The sequence below is a fragment of the Scardinius erythrophthalmus genome (genome assembly GCF_964197995.2).
Source record: "Scardinius erythrophthalmus genome assembly, chromosome: 13".
Lineage (NCBI taxonomy): Eukaryota > Metazoa > Chordata > Actinopteri > Cypriniformes > Leuciscidae > Scardinius > Scardinius erythrophthalmus.
The window spans coordinates 28,647,511-28,665,867 of NC_138233.1; positions in this window are offsets into that span (position 1 = coordinate 28,647,511).

An 18,357-nucleotide genomic window follows, 5' to 3' on the forward strand; every position below is an offset into this window, starting at 1 on the left:
CAGACCTTCTCCATCGCACAGCAAAATGGCAAAATCTTTGGACACACCATTTGAACACCATATGAATGTGAACTTCAGGCATTTCTGTCACCAGTGTTGTAATTATTGTTGTGTTTTGTATTACAGGGATAGTATAATAATTTCAAAAGTGAAAATTACCCCATGATTTACTCACCCTCAAGCCATCCAGGTGTACATGACATTCTTCTTTCATATGAATATGGATATATTTCATACACGAACACATCGCTTCACTTCAGAAGGCCTTTATTAACCCCCCAGAGCCTTTGTGGAGCACTTTTATCATGGATGGATGCACTTTGATGGACTTCAAAACATAACCGGACATTCACTGCCATTATAAAGCTTGGAAGAGCCAGGACATTTTTTTTATATAACTCCATTTGTATGTAATTTAATTTTCAATTTTGGGTGAACTATCCCTTTAAGAGTGACGCAAAACACAGTTTGAAATCCAATTTGATCTGTAAAAATCTTATTGGAATCACATTTCAAACTACAGATTCTACATTTGTTTATTTGTTTTTTTGCTCTCCAGACTTTCAACACCACAACTAAAATCTCGATATATGAAAAATCAGATTTTTGCATGGTAGTCTGAACATTGCCTTAAGGCCTGTTCACACGCCGACATTTAACACCTCGTGACTAAACAAAGGGCGCCAATGTGAGTGTGCACACAGACGCGAAAAACGCCACGCGTAAAAGCGTCATTTTTTTAAAAACGCCTCGGGTTCGTTTTTTTTGGTTTGACGCGCCGCGTCAAAAACTATCCAACCAATGAGATTGGCGCTTTTGCTCACGTGTCTGGAGCTTCTGAAGTTACAGTAAAACACAACTTGGGGGCGCTCAAACACAAAACGGTCTTGCCGAGCACACATACGTAACGGCGAAGAAGATATACGCCAAGTAGCGTCTACACTGCCGGGAAGAAATAAGACGAGGAAGATGCAAGTCAAGATGAATGTAGAGCTGCTGGTCTCGTTGGTGTCAGAACATAAAGAACTATATGACAAACACGACAGCGACTACAAAAATCTTGATAAAAGAGAACTGTTTTGGAGTATTTTACATTAAGTGCCATCTAATGTCAGGGAATGAATTTGCATGTTCACTCGGCTCATCGTCAGTGAAAATCGCTTGGGTGTGAACACAAAAAAACGTGTTCGTCCCGGTGTGTGCTCCTTTAAGATGAAGTTTTTCCTTTGAGTTTTCCGCATACAGACGACACTATTGTCAAAATGATCCCCATTCACACGGTTCTGTGAAAACGAAAAAAAAAAAAACGCTGTATTCTGCTGCCAGGCCATTAGATGGCGATGAAACACTATAGATTGAACACGTGATATGCATCGTCTTCAGAGGTTTGCATTTTTGTTGTTTACATGGAGACCATTTCAAAAACGTGCACTTTGAAATCAGTTTTCAAAACTTGTAAACTGACTCGTGTAAACGAACGGCCGAAACATTTGTTGAAAATGTTGTGTAAACAGCCCCAGAGTCTCTCCTCTGATTTTATGCTGCTCCACTCCTAGTTGGTAAGCAGGCGCAGCTGGGGACAATCATCTACCTGCCAGAGAGAATGAGTGGGAGGAGCCGAAGAAGAGAAGAGGGAACAAAAGGGAAAACACACCACAGCACATCACACAGTTATCACAAAGAATGTGTCTCTGGACATACAGTAACAATCCCTTGTATAACAATAATTGTTTCTATAATGAATGAACACAGGGGCTAGCAGGGCAAGGTGGAGCGAGTGCTAATGATCTCGATTCCCATAAAAAGGGATGAAAGTGAAGGACAAGAGAGGACCAGGCCTGGAACATTTATGTTGTTGTTTTGTTTTAGTTTATGCGGCAGTCATCGGTTAGGGGCTGCCAGTTTACCTTCGTTTTGTTGTTTGTTTATTGTGTCATTAAAAGTTGCATTTAACGTTCGCCAGGTTCCCGCCTCCTTCCACCCTTACCAACAAACTTCATTACTGTCTAAGGAAGTACTGTCTTACTGTCTTTAGTTTGCAGCCTTTATGCTGCCTCACTGATCACCTACAGTACTGTAACCCCGGATTTCCACCAACTGCGGAACGGCTGCGGATCGGCTCCGCTGCGTGTCGACTCCGTGCTCCGCCATCCTTCAATACCCACCAGGTCCGGATTTGTTGTGGAACGACTGGGGCCATGAATGACAGCTGAAGTCACGAGGACCCATGAGATCTCGCAAATTCACGTATGATTGCGCGATATAAGTGCTGAATTGCTGCGCAGCTCTCCAGCATCCGGCAAAAATAGAAGCTCTGCGTATCTGCTCCTGAGGGCTGCGGATCGCCTGAGTCGGAACTCAGCCGTTCCGCAGTTAGTGAAAATACACACATTGACTTTAATGGAAACCTATTGACTCTGCCGCCGTTCTGCAGCGGATCTGCAGCCATTCCACAGTTGGTGGAAATTAGGGGTTAGAATGCTGTAACCTAAAGCGTTACTTTTAAGAAAATGCACTACTTAAAAAGCCATTGTTGTCTCAGAAAAATGTCGAAGGCACAATTAAATTTTTGGCAGAATAAGGGAAGTTGTGTGTGGAGTGATGAATTGATGCTCCAGGGTGGTGTCTTTGAAATTCTGGTGAGAAATATAATAATAAATGTATCTCCACCACAGTGAGGCATGGGGGAAGAGTGTCATTGTGTGGGGAGCCTTTTTAGCTGCTGGTATTTATGAGCTACTTCACTGTGAAGTACAGGAGAATATTGCAAAATGGCTTGCTTCCTACAAATGAAAAGTTGTTATCTAAAGGGGAATGATCAGATCTTATTAGGCTCATGTTTTGGCATCGGTCAGAATCCATATTTGAACCCTTGAGTGATTTTGTTTTTTATTTATTTTTTTTGGTCTCACCTTAAACTTAAATGAACCATGGTATATATTTTTCAACTCATGAACTGTTTAGAGCCATTACAACACGGACTCTTCCTCCTGTAAAAATATGTCTGCTATTCCGTTCCTTTATATAGTCTACACAGTATGTGTGCAACTCTTGAATTCTGTTACTAAATGAATCAGTGAACAAATATGAGTGAATCTTTTTGGTAAACAGGTTAAAAAATCTTGATTCACAAAGAAGAGTCCAGAATTTTGTTTTATTACTAAATTAAGTCTATATTTGTCATGTTATATTATGTTTGTTTGCTGTTTGTCATATTCATTTCCCTGCTATTTATATGCATTCTTTAACATCATGATCCAAGCCAAATTTGTACCTTCATTCAGGATCAGAGTAATGTATGCTAACATGAATTCAAAAACTCCATATTCAAACCTTTTGGAGAAAGAGTTCACTAAATTAGTTCACTAATGAGGTCAGGTGTGATGGTTCACACTGATATGAATTGTACCTTTCTATAATTGTTGCTTGCCTGACGAAGACCCTTTGGGTCGAAACGTTGTTCTTTTTAATAAATTCTTGGGAGCAGAAGTGGCAGTGTGCCGATTTTTGTTTATTTTGTGTTTAATGTATGCTGACTGCCAGAAAGGCCTGCATTTGGCCTTTACACACTGTCTGTTTTTACAATCTAAGTACATTTGTCTCAAATTGTATGCAGCTGGCGATCATTTTGTTTGGGTTGGAGCTCCTAAAATAAACAGAGCTGCCTGACCCAGCTCGCTCCACCTGTGCAGCTGTATGCTCTGTCAGCTGTGAGCATGAATCAGGCTGTTTTCAGAGTCTGCCAGACTCCTGCTGAACATATTCAGGTCAGACAGTTCTCATTTGCCCAGGTTGTCTCATCACTCAAGCCTGAACGTGGGACTAGACATGCCAAGATTACATAACAGACACGAATAAGCCTGATTGTATCTTTGATATATTCAGTTGTAGGTAAAAAAAAAAAAGGTGTCCTATCTCTTTGGTTAATACAATTGAGTCATACCTTCTGCTGATTCTGACATTTTTTTGTTTTGTTTTATCATTTACACCTCCAAATCCAAACTTTTCTGTGGAACACAAAATGTCAAAGTTGATCTTTTCCATATTACTAAAATGCATGTGCTGACTGATGAAACATGCCGAGTGGAAAGCGCTGCATGGTTGATGCATTTTTCTATCAGAATAAAACTGACTTTTTATAAAATAATAAATTGTTGGATTTTCTGATTGAAAAATAAAAATTCAGAACTGATTTTTTCACTTCGTCAGCCAGATGAATACAAGATGCTTGTTTTCACTGCAGTCATCTTTTCAGAAATCCAACAACAAGATGCTGAGAGACGCTTGTGCAATCACACATACGGACATGTGCACCAGACTTAACATAGAATATTTTATTGCAGATAAATTAAATAAGTCTCTAAATAATAAATGAAATGAAGTAAATGTCATGCAATTATTAATATAACTGCAATAATGTACAACGAAGGGTTACATTTCATTTTTATGGTCCACTTTAGACATTCTAATTAACTTTGCAACAACATGTCAACTAACTCTCATTAGAGTATTTGTAAACTGTAGTAGACTGTAAGTAGACTTATAGGTTAGGGATAGGTTTTAGGGTTTGGCTTAGTAGAATAAGATTCACATGTACTTGCAAAAGTTAGTCAGTAGAATGTCTGTTGGTGACCATCAGAATAAAGTGTTGGAGATATTAAGCAGACACTCTACTAATACTCTAATGAGAGTTAGTTGACAATTAGTTGCAAAGTTACTAGTAGAATATCTAAAGTGGACCATCGAGAAAAAAAAAAAGGTGTCATCCAACAAAACACTGCAAGTTTTTGGTATTGTGTATTGTGCTCATGAGTCATCATTGTGAAGAGCTTTTTGGGGTTAGTGAGATTTGAGAAAAAGTCTAAATACTAAGCTTTTAATTGTATTAACCACAAATTACTGGTCAGGCTAATTTAAAGAAAATGCACTATTTAAAAAGCCATTGCTGATAAGGGAAGTTGTGTGTGGAGTGATGAATTAATGCTCCAGAGTGGTGTCTTTGAAAATCTGGTGAGAAATATAACAATAAATGTATCTCCACCACAGTGAAGCATGGAGGAAGAGTGTCATTGTGTGGGGAGCCTTTTTAGCTGCTGGTATTTGTGAGCTACTTCACTGTGAAGTACAGGAGAATATTGCAAAATGGCTTCCCAAAAATAAAAGTTTTTTATCTAAAGAGGAATGATCAGATGTTATTTTCCAACTAGACAATGCTCCAGCCCAAATTGCAAAGACAAGTAAGAAGTGGCTTGAAAACAAGTCCACCAGCCTCATGTTATGGCCCTGTCAGAGTCCAGATTTGAACCCTATAGTGAATATTTGGTCTCACATTAAACTCAAATGAACTGGGAGATATTGTTCAACTACTCATGAACTGTTTGAAGCCATTAACATTGAGTGGAAAAACACTGACTCTTCCTCCTGTAAAAAGCTGTTTGCTATTCCGTGCTAAGTTACTTTACAGTACTTGTACAGTATGTGTGCAATTTGTGATAATTTCCTAACCAATGATTTGTGATTAAAATGAAAAAGGTTAAGACCATAGACTGTAAAAAAAGATGGACGACGCCCCTTCGCTCTCTTCCATTGATGAGAACTGAAGCCGCCAGTGTCCCGATATGGCGCTGACATATTGGAACTTGAGTCTGCGCAGTAGCGATCTCGGGACCAGACCTGCGCAGTAGTGAGCAGGAAGTAAAGCCGCGAAATCAACGCTCCGCCCTCACTCTCGCAGAATGCACTCAGGGAGAGTGCATTCTGCACACTTTTTTTAAAAATTGATTGCAGTACGACAAGAGGCTTGTTAAAATAAAGTAAATACAATCTCCTCAGTCCTCCGAAGATCCCGAAAAAAATGTCCGTTGGTGCTTCGGTGACTACTTTGCTCAGAGAACCTGTCAATCACAGCTGTCAATCATGACGTTACACCACCGCATCACGTAACTAACTAAAAACCAACTTATTTTTGAAACAGACACTTGAACTTACATCAGCGTGATAAAAACCACAGCAAATGAAAGAAACCACCTTTGGAAAAAAGATATTTGAAGTGTAATTTAATTGTTTAGTTGGTCTCACGTCCCGTTGAATAACAGGGAGGCGGGGCTTATGACCTATACTAGGACCAGTCACCGGGGGGCGATCGAGACGTTTTGGCTTTACTTTTCAGGGCTTGTGCGGCACGCTTGGTTAAGACCATTAAAAGACCACTAAATAATTTGCTATTTTTTATTTGGCCTTTTTTTTTTTTTGCTCAGGAGTGTGTGTGTGTGTGTGTGTGTGTGTGTGTGTGTGTGTGTGTGTGTGTGTGTGTATTTCAAAATATTTCTATTTCAAATAAATACTGCTTTTTTGTTCATAAAATGTTTCCATGAAACTATTTAGCAGCACAACTGTTTTCAACATTGATAATAAGAAATGTTTCTTGAGTAAAAGAAAATCAGCATGTTAGAATGATTTCTGAAGGATCATGTGACACTGAAGACTGGTGTAATCAGCGTTCAATCACAGGAATAAATTACATATTCAAATATATTAATATAGTAGCCTAACATGTAATATTATTTCAAAATTATTCTGATTTTACTATTTTCAATTCAATAAATAAATCCATGGTGAGCATAATTAACCAAAACATTAATTCTTACTGACCCCAAACTTTTGAAAGATAGAGCTTTCAATTTAGTCTAATTATTGACTGACATCCCTTAAAATTCATTTTTGATCAACAAAATGACATATTTTAACGTCTTTCCTTGAATTTAAGCTATATACTTGGGTTTGGTTTGCTTTACCCTACAACTGCAATTATTTCTCTAACTTTTGCACTAGACTAACACAACAGTTTAATTACAAAGTTGAAAAGTTGAGTGAAAAGTTGTGTTTCTGTATAGCTTGGACAACAGAACAGGGCTTTAAAAATATCAAAGTCATAGCATCGGCTAAATTCATAAATTATTATTATTATTTTTTTATTATTAAAGAGGCCCCTGGATCAATACAACTGCATTCTACTGATTTTAAACCACATTCTAGCGTGAGACCACTTTATCATTGCCAGCATAATCGAATAATATAGTTTTTGAAAGCACATTTTGCACCAGCATAAGTACAGTTATTTTTAGACCGGCAGAACAGATTATCTACATTTTTGCAGCTCAATCTATTTGGTCCATATAATATATATATACTTCAGTTTGGCTAAAAGTTGGCTGTAATTACCAGGACAGGATCTAATTAGCGGTTAATGTCACAGTGAATCACACGAGAGGGCTGAAGTTTGGCCAATTTCCAGCTGGGTTCCCAAGCTGATATGCATTAGCCCCACTTAAAGAGCAAGTGAATCGGCACAACAAAATCAACAAGTGGGTGACAACGGCTAACAGACACATCTGAAAAGCTAATCCCAGTCTGAAAGCAAGAGCGGTGGGAGAAACATTACTCTGCAAGGCATACGGCCAAAGACGAGTCAATCAAGCTCTTACTGGGTGAATAATTTAAATTTAGTGTTCAACATGCTGGGCGCACTAGGTCGTGAAAGTCACTTGTGTCACAATAATTGGTTGCAACGAGCGTAGCATGCCGATAAGCCTGGCAGAAGACAGCAGGGCGATCTGAGCCTCAGCCAAATGTCACTGTAGGTTCAGGTGGACGAAGCCGCTTGGAAAACAATGATGGGCATGTGATGACATTTGCACGACCAGAGAGATTGTCCTCTATCAGTATATCTCGTGTCAGTTCAGAAAGGAACCTGACCTCTGGAAAAAAAAAAGGGGGGGGGGGGGCTATTACTTTTGCCAATTTTCACAGAGAGCAAAATCATCTCATTTCATTTTGGCTTTTCTGTCACTTTTATTGATAAGGATGGTAGGAGATAGACAGGAAAGGATGGACAGATGGGGTGGGTAGTGAGATCATGACACAAACCATACGTGCGTCAAACACATTAGTACCACTACTTGACGTCATGGCGTGTCAAAGCACATTATTGAGAGTTTCTTTCAACTTGACTGTGACAGATGTTGAAATCTGCAAATGTACCTTGTAGCACTGATTCATAATGTTAGGAAGATCAGTTGGTGATGTTCAATCATTCATAAGAAACATTAAATGTCAATTACCAACTATCCTCATACAAGATGTTAGAGGGTCATTTCAACAGTGTTTCTTGTTGTAAATATATGGGAATTATGTCAAAAATCTGCTAAACATTGTGGTCATTGATTGTGTATGTGCACCTGAAGTGTAATAACTTGCATTAAATTGCATCACTTTGACAATACCATGGAAAATGATACTGTAATAATCAAAAAGTTACTTATTAGTTTATGTGTTTAGTGTGTCTCTTGAAGGAGGTTTATGAATAAAAAGTTTCTTGAGTTCTATAAAGAATCCTGAAAAAAATGTGTATCACGGTTTCCACAAAAATATTAAGCAGCACAACATTTTTCAACATTGATGATAAGAAATGGTTCGTGAGCAGCAAATCAAATCAGCATATCAGAATGATTTCTGAAGGATCATGTGACACTGAAGAAAATTCAGCTTTGCCACCACAGGATAAATTACAGTTAAAAAATTTATTAAAATAGAAAATAATTATTTTCAATTGTAATAGTATTTCATAATATTGCTGTTTTTACTGTATTTTAATCAAATAAATGCAGACTTGGTGAAGATGCTTTCAAAAGCATTAAAAAATATTACCAAACCCAATCTTTATAATGGTAGTGTATAGGCTACTGTGTGTTAAAATAATCAAACTTGCTAGATACATTTCTCATTGTACATTTTCCAATAAAGATAAAAGCTGATGGAAGACATCCAATGCGGTTTAATATTAGAATCACACCCCATCTGTCATAATTCGACACTTGAACTAGCAACATCACCTTGAACTTTTCACAATGTTCCCTGGTTGCCCTTCAGTAAATAGTCATTTCCAATCCTTAAATCCTCTTCGCATTCACTCAGTGGCTTGGCCATTTGTTATGCAGCTATGTGTTCAAGGTGGCTGTAAGGGAGCATGAAGTAAGTGGGTTTTGCAGTAAACAGGGATACATCTAATCCTTCTTCCTAGCTGTCTCGCTTCAAAGGCAGCAGTTGGACGAATGATTCTCTTTACCTGACAAATGGCATCAATCCACAAAGCTGCACTTTCACTGCTCCCGCTGTATCATATGCATGCAGATGTATGGATTTCTGGCAATGCTTATTAGTTTCACAGAACGGGCGGGTTTTGTTGTGGTCTATCACCAAGTACACTTCACCTGTGTGCCATATTACTCAGCAGTGTCGGAGAAGGAAGTTTGAGTTAATGAAAAAGCTATAGATAGATAGATAGATAGATAGATAGATAGATAGATAGATAGATAGATAGATAGATAGATAGATAGATAGATAGATAGATAGATAGATAGATAGATAATATTAATAATAATAATAATTGTTTTCACTTCAAAAATAAGTTGCAAAATGTACAGGGATGAATCAGTGATTTTCTTTTCTTTCTTTTAGTTTTTTCTTATTTTTGGGACATGTTTATTTCAAAGAATGAACTGATTCTAAATTTATTTGGACTTCCCAATGTATCAAATGAGAGTGTGAACATTTTAGGAGAGCTGTTTGAATTTAGCTTTGAGTGTAAAGCGTCATGTTCAAAAGAACATTGGCATTATGGGTGTAAATGTAATGTTAATTTAATGTGATTAATTGTAGAAAAAATACACACTAATGAATTCATTAATCTATTTAAAGGGATGGTTCGGAGTAAAATCAACCTAGGGTCCTTTGCACCATAACCTCGAGCCAAACACCCCCCTAGAGGTCTTTTTTCCCTTGGTCGAACTTTATTAAAGTTAGAGCTTATTTAGGGATATCAGCCGGATGCCTTACTGCAGGCGCTAATGGATCCTAGGCTGTATCTCGTAAATTAGCCCACTAATAATGCCCAGAATGGTACCAAACTTCTACAGTAGTACATTATGTTCTGTACTCATAAAACGAGGCATTGTAAGTTTGTAAGTACATCAGGAGGTTGTTTTTTTTTTATAACACTTGCCTGATGGCTCATGCTACCGCTAACGTGGACGTCGAGGTCACTTCAGTGATTTGGGAAAAGCACGTAAAAGTCCTGGCAGAAAGCCAGTATATCCAACATTTTTTTTTTTTTTTTTCCAAAGTGTTGACAACTTAGTGTTAACTAATAATTGTTGCAAAGTGGTACTACCAACAAAATATTAGTGCATTCCTGGAACTGGGCGTCGTTAAACTGCATCCTTATGCATCGCTTTCTGCCTTTTCCCAAATCACTGAAGTGATGTCGACGTCTGGGTTAGCGGTAGCACAAGTCATCAGGCAATTGTTATTTAAATAAACTCCTGATGTACTTAAAACTTCCCAATGCCTCGTTTTATGAGTACAGAACATATGTACTACTGTAGAAGTTTGGTACCATTCCGGGCATTATTAGTGGGGTAATTTACGAGATACATCCTAGGATCCGTTAGCGCCTGCACTAAGCCATCCGGCTAGTAACTTTAATTATGTTCAACCAAGGGGAAAAAGGCTTCTAGGGGGGTGTTTGGCCTGAGGTTATGGTGCAAAGGACCCTAGGTTGATTTTACTTCGAACCATCCCTTTAATCATGCCCCCGACCTGTGTGTAAATATAAGTGATTTACCACATCCAGTACCCACCTTCATGTTTTTTGTGCCGCTGTTACGGGCAAAAATTACAACATTACCTAATATTAACAAAAATAGCAACATAAGCACAATTCTATATCGCTACTCGTTAGAAAAAGACAAAAAAAAAAAACCTTGTTTGAAGAATAGCTACTCTACTGTACTGAGCAACTTTCAAGCTGCTGAAAATGTAGTTTAGTTAAAAGTGTTGCAACTTTCGCTTCAAGACAAGAAGTAATGTGTTCAAAATTCAGTTAATTTTCCACACATGTACAGATGTCCTATATGTGCATCAAAGTATGAAATGAGCATGTGGTACAAGACAAACGACTGCCGATGCCAAATATATCTTATGAAAGAGCCAACACCAACCATCGCATCACTTCAGAATGGGAATTGATGTCATCCCTCAACCGTTCACTGGCTTGGCTGGCTGCAATAAAACAGTCTCGCATTGAAAACACATTAGCTCATGATTTACCATTTAGGGAAAATGACAGTCTAGTCTTTATTTGACTGGCCCTAAATAGACAAATGACTGTGTCCATGATGGGGAGAGAAAGCGAGCGAGAGATATATGAAAGAACAAAAGGCAGTCTTGCTCGTCTCGTGTTTTTTTTTTTTTTTTTTTTCAGAAGGACTGATGAAATGGAAAGCGAGTTTCGGAAGGGCTGGCGGGTCCAATGTGTCCTCCAGGGCACCGTGGTCAGCTGCACCCCACTGACTAGCGTTCAGACACGGACGTGTCCCCTGCTAACACTGCCCGGGTCCACATTGATCCTCATGAAATCAGGAACCATCATCTGTGACTGCTGTGCTCTGGGGGAGAAGGACTGATGGATGGACTGATGTCAACAGGCTTTCTTTGTTGGCCTACATGGAGACTAGCGGACGGCCTGAAATAAATATCCCCTGAAGTGATGGAAAGTGTATGACTGTGCATATCAAGACTGGACAGAAATATAGAGCAAATGCTTTTAACGAGCATTTCACTCTTTAGGCCAGTTCACACTGCACTGACAGACGACTAGACACTTTTTCTGGGTTTGTAGGATCAGTGCGTCACGCCTGTCGGTTGTCTCTCGCCTTGCGTTTTCGCAGATTGAACATGATGAGTCGGCGTTGTCTGGGAATTTCTGGGAAGTGACGTACTGGAAGTGTGAATTGTTTGTTTTGTTTTTTGTATAAAAATTTCTTTATAGAACCTTAAAGGATTCTTTCAGGTGCTTTATCTATAGAACCTTTTAGGTGTTACCATAATGGGATCATTTAGTATAATTTAAAGGACAAGTTGGGTATTTTACACTTAAAGCCCTGTTTACAGATCGTTTCTGATGAAATAGAACGGTTAAGATTAAAATTTGGACACATGCTGCTGTCCCAAGAATTTTAGGTTTATTTTGATTTCCCCAAAACCTCTAGAATGGGTGTATAGGTGCACTGGAACAATACTTCATAAAACGCATTAAACTTTCGTTTACAAAGACCTGAAACTCACCAAGTGGTCAGGGGTGTTCACTGATATGCTCACACAAAAATCGCTGCAAAAGATGCTTTCCAACAGGTTTTATCGTAGTTTTTGTCCATCTCCATTGACTTGTATTGGATGAGCTGCGTGAGGTACGGTATTACTCCGCCACTTCTTCTTCTGCTTCTTCTGTGTAGTCAATGAAATGCCAGTGGTTTGCTTGCAATTGGCAAAGGTGCATTATCGCCACCAACTGGGCTGGAGTGTCTATTATTCAAGCTCTCAACGGAAGAATCTACGGGTGTGAGACGTTTGGAAAAATAGATCCACAGTTTTACAACGAATGGTAAAACACCTGTTGGAAAGCATCTTTTGCAGCGATTTTTGTGTGAGCATATCAGTGAACACCCCTGACCACTCGGTGAGTTTCAGGTCTTTGTAAACGAAAGTTTAATGCGTTTTATGAAGGATTGTTCCAGTGCACCTATACACCCATTCTAGAGGTTTTGGGGAAAGCGAAAGAAACCTAAAATTCTTGGGACAGCAGCATGTGTCCAAATTTTAATCTTAACCGTTCTATTTCATCAGAAACGATCTGTAAACAGGGCTTTAAGTGTAAAATACCGAACTTACCCTTTAATTCTATTGTTTGAATTATTTTTTTTTAATTACATTTTTGTGAATTAAGCAGCTCGTTAATATACTTTATCACTAGAAAAAAATATATATATATAGCCAATTAATCATAAAAAACAATATGCAATAATTTAATACATTTCTCCTTACCCTAGTGAACCTATACGAAAATGTATTTACAATACATTTATTTCATACTAAGTATGCAACAAATCGATTAACATACACTATATTGCCAAAGGTTTTGGGACATCTGCCTTTACATGCACATGAACTTTAATGACATCCCATTCTTAATCCGTAGCGTTTAAAATGGAGTTGGCCCACTCTCTGCTGCTAAAACAGCTTCAACCCTTCTAGGAAGGCTTTCCACAAGGTTTAGGAATGTGTTTATGGGAATATGTGACCATTCTTCTAGAAGTGCATTTGTGAGGTCATGCACTGATGTTGGACAAGAAGGCCTGGCTCACAGTCTCCGCTCTAATTCATCCCATAGGTGTTCTATCGGGATGAGGTCAGGACTCTGTGCAGGCCAGTTGTGGAAATAGTCAAAAGCATGATGCAAACATACTTTTAATATATTTAAAGATAGTAAAAGTTTTGTTAGTATATTTGCAATGTACTATTGAAAAAGGGAATATATTCCAAATACAATAAAGTATACTTTTTTGACTAGGGTTCACACTGTTCTTGAGTTAATCTGAAGGCCACACAAAGTTTAGAAGTCTGTAGCTATTGACACACTGTGCGCCAGCATGCACTGACCCCGCTCTGTGATTTTAGTACGTAGTTGCTGTTGTTGCCAGTTGCTTGCACTTTGTTATAATACCATGCATAATCGTGAAATTTCCTCACTAAATATTCCACAGTGAACTTTTACTTTTTTTTTATTGAAAAGTTCACCGTGGAATATTTAGTAGTGAGGAAATGTCACGAATGGACTTATTGCACAGGTGGCAACCTATCACGGTACCACACTTGAATTCACTGAGCTCCTGAGAGTATCCCATTCTTTCACAAATGTTTGTAGAAGCAGTCTTCATGCCTAGGTGCTTGATTTTATACAACTGTGGCCATGGAAGTGATTGGAACACCTGAATTCAATGATTTGGAGGGGTGTCCCAATTCTTTTGGAAATATAGTGTATTTACGCACATATAGTTTGACACTTACTGATATAAATGTTATAATTAAACTGTATTTGGAGTACTTCATTGCGCAATGCACATTTCCTGATTTTAAGCCTAAAATTTGTTTTAATATCACTATTATTAAGGATATTATAATCTTTAATATAATTATTTAAATACAAGATATTTACTTAAAGTATACTTGCAATAGTTCCATTTTAGCACAATCAAATATACTTAAGTATATCTTTAGTTGGACCTCAGCACTATTTCCGGATAACTAAAATGCATTAAGTATACAAAATTAGTTGTTCCAATTTAGCAGACTTTAAGTATATCAATTTAGTAAAATAAAAGTACAATTGCAGTTTTTTTTTTAATTAAGTACATACTGTAGATATAAATGTGTATACTTAGCATAAAATAAATGTATTTCAAATACATTTTAGTATATTTATTTTTCACTAGGGTAAACATAACCTTTTTTTTTTTTTTTTTTTTTTTTTTTTGCATGAAGGGTTCTTTAAAATTGAGTCAGGTACTATAAAGCCTCCTGAGACCCAGAAAAAAACAAAACAAAAACAAAAAAAAACTTGATTTAATATTTGTTCATGTCATGACATTGGTTAGACTACAGCATAAGATACAAATCCTCATGACACTGGCTCCCAGTTACATTTTTTCTTTTAAATTATTTTTACTGGTATATAAAACAGATTTAAACAATAACTACAAAATATGATCATATTTCCATAGGTGTGATACATTTGATCACTAAATTAATGTCATTCATGTTTAAAGACCTAGGAGAAGTTGTTGTCATGGTGAAACCTCCAAACATTTCGTATCTCTGAAAAGCTCTACAAAGGACATCCAGACTTAAAACTGTGACATATGGTGTCAGAGAAATTCAATTCTAATATTTTAGAGGACAAAAGTCTATTCCTGGGTCCCTGGAGGATAGACCCCAAATATTAATATATATATATATATATATATATATATATATATATATATATATATATATATATATATATATATATATATATTTTTTTTTTTTATGTGGCTTTTGTCCTTACAGTCTATGATGTCAAAAATGACCTGTGTTTTTATTTTTGTTTTTTGTTTCACTTATTTGTTGCTCATATATTACTGGTGCTCAGTTATTAACAATGGTTCTTATTATCATCAATGTTAAAATCAATGTTTTCAATGAATTATCATCAATGTTTTTGCTGCTTAATATTTTTCTTTGGGAAACCGCGATATTAACAGGAAAATTTGATGAATAGAAAGTTCAAATTAGCACCACTTATTTGAAATGTAAATCTTTTGTAAGATTATACAATCATTTAATGTTAACTTTGCTCAATTTAATGTGTCCTTTCTGAATAAAAGTATACATTTCTGACTTACTGCAAACAATTGAGCATCACAGTTTCTACAAAAAACAAAAAAAAAATATCTTAAGCAGCACAGCTATTTTCAACATTGATAATCATCATTATTACTGCACCACTGTGTTTAAATTATATATATATAATAAATAATAAATAAATAATAAATAAATAATAAATAAATTACAGAAGAGCAGAAATTTATCAATTTGCAATAAGAATATTTTATACTCATAGGCGTGTTTAGGCCTTTATAGTGATAAACATGAAAAATCATGAAAGATTGGTAGAAACCTCAGTTTGTTTTCATGTTAAGAGTTCAAAAGATAACACCAATTAAATTTTATGAGAAAAAAAAAATAAATAAATAAAAAAAAAAAAAGATTCTCGATTTTTTGTGAGGCGGCTGCGAACTATAATGCACGTATGTGCTCTTTTTATGTGTTTATTAGAGGTTGAATTCAAATCTAATACTGTCAAACCACACTTCTGAATAGAATGTCTACTTCATAAATTGTATGAAAATTATGGAAATACATGGTTCAGATCACTGAAAACATATGAAAATGGAGGCGCCCTTATATGGTCAGTAAGGAAGCTTGGCTGTCCACCTAGTGAAAAAGTTTGGTAATGCGCCCAAACAAAATCTTACTGAAAACTCATTTTTTTTGAGATATCAACCTAAAATTTGGAACACAACTTGTTCAAATTTTTGGCTTTGATTTTCTTGCAGTTTTAGAGTAAAATATACTTTGTAAAATATATATTTTACATAAAATGTAAATAATTATATTTTTACTCTGTACATTTTCATAAACTCTCATAACTTGTCATACACTCTCATAAGTTTTTTTTTTTTTCGTTCGTTTTCTTTTTCACTTTCATGACATGACATGACATGACATGACATGACATGATATGACATGACATTCCACAGGTCTATACTGTATTCCAAAGCATTCTTGAATTACAACCATTTAAGTTAGTGAAAAAAAATTGGGGTGACAGCTTAATTCCTTTCTGTGTAAAGCACTTTGAATTGCCATAGTGTATGACATGTGCTATATAAATAAACTTGCCTTGCCTATTTTAATATATTTTAAAATAAAGCAATACGGCCCAAGAAGCCATGGTTTACAGTGAACCAGGGGGTTTTAGGAAACCGCAAAGAGGGTTTTACTTGAAAATATATTAGAATAGAACACAGTTATTTTAAACGGTAATAATATTTTACAGCATTGCTGTTTTTACTGTATTTTCAATCAATTTTAAGAGACTTTTAAAAACATTATTTTGGATTCTTTTGTGTTTATATGTTGTCAGAATCCAATGGCCATCAATAGAGAAATATGATTTGCAGGGTCCAGATTGTAGTTACAGCATCTACCAACTAAACCAGTCAAACCTTGACCTCCTGTAACATCCACATATTTATATCCACATTTAATACAATCCATTCTAAAAGTTCCATCAGGTTATAAATGTAAAATTGTTTGAGAACAGCATTTCTTGTTGACTGAACACAACACAACACTTGCTCAGTTAATTCAGTAGTTAAAAGGTGTGAATGAATGCCTGTGACCTTTCCATGATTTCCCACTTATTCTTGATTACTGAATTGTTTGTTTTTTTGTTTTATGTATTCCATAAGAACCTTTTCAGCCCCCCAACATTCAAATATGAATTATACCTCAGGGCCATGCAAAGCTATTACAAAGCAGTTCCTCAAACATATAATTGACAAGGTATTAATGCATTTTCCACCATGGCCAGCTGTCAACACATCAACATTGGCTACTTTCAGCAAACCACAGATTATTTGTAAAAAAAATGACATATTTTCCCTCAACGTCAAGGTATACAGAATCGAAATCCTTTGTACAGCTGTTACAATTTGGGCTGTGAAAAGCACTCGCCTCATTTTTTATAAAGCAGCTGCACTTCAAATGACTTATTCACTGCCAGAAATGGGGATTTTTCGCCAAGCTTCCTGCAGGCAACTGCATTTTCCACGCTTTCAAAACTTTTTTTTTTTTAAAACGTCAGCATCGCTTTTCTTTTATTCAGCATAGATCTGTGTCAACATTTAGCTGACATGGAGGACTCAGATTTTCCTCTGACAGCATTAGAGAGCTAAACCCAAAATGTATAAAGCGTGTACAATCATTCTTTTCCAGTGCTGATGGATGTCGGTTTTGTGAGTCACAACAGAGGTGATATACCAGATTCAATGCAACAGCTTTGATCTTTGTTAAACCATCACCTGTTGTTTCAGACATGTACTCTTCTTGCTGTAATGATTTCCTTTTTGTTTTCACAGAGCCGCTAGATCACTCTATGTCAAAACGCTTATGGCTACAAATAATGACCATTACCCCTGAGGAAATCAATGAGCATGTGTTTAATGTTGAGTTAAAAGCCAATCGCTTGAATACACTATTAAGCCAGTTATGCATGAAGAGACCTAGTTCTTCACTCAAAAGAAATTGGGTTTCTTTCATATTGTCGTGCATATTACATTCCATAGAGTTAAAATAAGGTATTTTCCATGCTGTGCTCTTTCGTCACATTGGTTTCCAAGTCCTTCCAGAAAAAAAAAAAAAAAAAAAAATGCAGACAGCAGCAATGAATGCACCATTGTGCTTCAGTTCATATGTTCAGATCACAACCCCAAGAAAAAGGCCTGCTTGCTATTGCCCTTTTACACAGGCTAGTAAATGCATTTCTTTTATTTAGGTCGATGATGGTTCTCCAAATCATAAGTAGAAAATAATGATTACCGTGATCAAAGTTTATGGTTATAATTTAAGTGGAGCACTTCAATAACAGTTAAAGGCAAAAGCCATCACACTGACCATCTTTATCCCTGGACATTGAGGTCATTTCTTATGTCTGAGGTACATTCACATCATTTTCTCATCTCCATTACTGCCTGCACTCTCCATGAACTTGACTTTTAGTGTAACTGCAAGCCAACCGCATCAATTTCACGTTGTTCCATTCATCACTCACTTTCTCCCCTCACTGTTTCCTTTTTCCTG